Below are 3,084 nucleotides of genomic sequence, written 5' to 3' on the forward strand. Positions count from 1 at the left end.
CGAAAACTAAGTGATTTATATCGGTTGCCTCAGAGCGAACGAAAATTAGCCAACTTATATGAGTTTTATCAAAACATCCGGGAAAAAAATATTTTGGCCGCCTGAAATTTTGGTTTTCCCTGTGCTGGGACGCCGTTTCGAACTTCTCAATTCCACCGTGTGCACTGGTCAGTTGTAATATGTACAACCCATTAATTAATTGTTCATCTAGATAAACTAATACATGCGTAGTAAGAACAGGACCGGTAGCTGAATGTTCATTTATTAAATTCGCCGTGAAAAACAAAATTGACCAAACTGCAGCAGTGACACGCTAACACTATATATAAATTGCCGCCAGCTGGTGCCAAACCACCACGGCGAACACTATATATAAATTGCCGCGAAAACATCCGTTCATGCATGGCGGGAGTGCACACGGTTGAAGCACCGCACAATCAGCCAGCTTCTGACGCACTCACCGAGATATCACCATGCTTAACTTGTACCCGAGGCAGCAGCTCCAGGCGAGAAACGCCGACGAGGACGACGCCGTCGAGGCTGACGGCTACAACCCCTTCTACGGCATTGCCGTCGTGTGCCTGTCCATCTTCCTCTTCTGCGCGCTCGCCGCCTCGGTCGACGTCTGGAAGGCGCTCGCCATGGCCGCTCTGGCCGCGCTGCTGCTCGGCGTCGGCGGCTGCTTCGCGCCCAAGGGATGGCTCCGTCGGCCAACAGGGCGGCGGGGCGCCAGCGCGAGCGCGGAGCTGGTTGTCGTCACGGTCAGGGCAACCGGCCCCGCGCGGCCGGGGTACGCGTGGCCTCGAGTGGACGCGCCGCCAGCGTTCGCGTTCCAGTGCCCGCTGAAGGCCGACGGCGGGTCCGTTCCGGCGGCGGCGGCTGCAAGCAGCAGCGTTGTGTGCTCGGTATGCCTGGACGACGTGCGCGGCAGCGAGATGGTGCGGCAGGTGCCGGCGTGCGGGCACATATTCCACGTGGGGTGCATCGACATGTGGCTGCACTCGCACAGGACGTGCCCGATGTGCCGGTGCATGGTCTCGCTCTCGCCGCCGCCGCCCAAAGCAGTGGCATCGTCGAGGGCTGCGGCAGAGGCACCGCCAGAGTCATCAGCTGGTGATGCAGAGTTGCTGCCCGTGTAGTAATTAACTAGACTACGTAGTAGCCACATGTACAATGCACACGTCATGTGTTGTATAAATTTCAAAAATTCTATACTAATGCATTGTTACAGCTTACAAATACCGTGGTGAAAAACAAAATCGATTCGTAGTTGGTGGGTAGTTAAGAGTCATTTTTGTCATGCCATTGTCACATTGATATCATGACACGTTTTCATGGTCTGTGATAAAACTACGTAGACATTAGTAAGCAGAGCTTCTTGTCGTGCTTCGGTGCTCGTACTATGGCAACGATCAGGGCACGGTGAGGAGTGAGGTCAAGGCCCGTGCTGACCAGCTGCATGCACTGCCATGCGCCGTGCTCCACTTCAATTCTCGTTCGGCTGAAAAGTAAAGAAAACAACAAAATGAAACAAAACAGTACGGATCTTGAAATGACCAACATCATTGGACACCGAGTAAAAACTGTTAGGGTGGATTCTCTACACGAGCATATTTGGGTGAGTACAAAATAAAGGATAAGTCTTTTTAAATCATTTCCCTCTCTCACACGGTCACGAAGACTGGATGACTTTTCTCACTATCTCAGAGATACCAGGTCCTGCAAGGATATCCACACGGAGAACGGAGTCTCTTACCTTGCTTTACAATCAAGAGAATGAGGAAGGGAGTGAGAATGAAAACTCGAATCAAGAACACAAGAACTCACAACTCTCAATTGTGCAAGCCGCAAAGTCTCTCAAACACAAATTGATCAAATGCGACGTGAGATTTGCTTTGGAAGCTTGGAGATGTTGCACTTAATGTGTAGTAGGTTGGAGTGAGTTTCATGACTTCAATGTACTGGTTGGTGGTATTTATAGTCCCCAACAACCAAAAGAGTCGATGGAGAAAAGTTTCATTTATTGCACAGTCCGCGGGTGCAGCGGACCGCCTACAGTGCCGGTCCGGTGCGCCACTGCACCGTGTCAGTCTGCCACCGCAGGTTATCGTTGACCTTGCTAGTGGACCACTGACTTCTTGTCAGACGGTCGCCACCGGTGCGCCAGCCCGAAAACACCATTTTACATGCTCTATGCGTGGGCAATCCAGATAGACACATGACCGATCCGGTGCGCCAACTACGAATTAGCTAAGCCCGACCCTCTGCTCGGACGGTCTAGTTTGCCATCGGACCAGTCTGGTACCTGTAGCAGTAGCCTAGTTTTTTCTTCTTTATCCAAATCTTCTCCACATCTTTCTGACTACTTTGAGGATGTTCTTATGACTTAGACAAACATATATAGTGACAATCTAATTGGTCTAAGTCATGATTTTTGGACTTTTTGTTCTCTCCAACATAGAATCTTGTTTTGCTCAAACTAGCTCCAAAAGAGTGATTTTGTAAATATGAGCTAACCAACCTCTTTAGATATATCAAATAGGTTTCTAGTGGTGTATACAACTTATCCAAATTGTAGAACTGGGCAGAGTTCCTCTATTCCAAGTTTTGTCACATTGATATTATGACACATTTTCATGATCTGTGATAAAACTACATAGTCATTAGTAAGCAAAGCTTCTTGTCGTCCAGTCGATTTGGTACCATGGGAACGATCAGGGCACGGTGAGGAGTGAGGTCAAGGCTTGTGCTGACCAGTTGCACTGCCATGCACCGTGCTCCACTTCAATTCTCGTTCGGCCAAACAAAACAGACCAAGTAAAAACTGTTAGGTGGGTCCTCTACACGAGCATGTCTGGGCGAGTACAAAATAAAGGACCGACCTTTTTCAATCATTTCTCTCTCTCACACGGTCATGGAGACCAGATGAGTTTTCTCACTTCTCAGGGATACCAGGTCCTGCAAGGATCTCCACAAGGAGAACGGAGTCTCTTGCCTTGCTTTACAATCAAGAGAATGTGGAAGGGAGTGAGAATGACAACTCGAATTGAGAACACAGAAACCCGCAACTCTCAACTGCGCAAG

The sequence above is a fragment of the Zea mays genome, chromosome 4 (assembly GCF_902167145.1).
Source record: "Zea mays cultivar B73 chromosome 4, Zm-B73-REFERENCE-NAM-5.0, whole genome shotgun sequence".
Lineage (NCBI taxonomy): Eukaryota > Viridiplantae > Streptophyta > Magnoliopsida > Poales > Poaceae > Zea > Zea mays.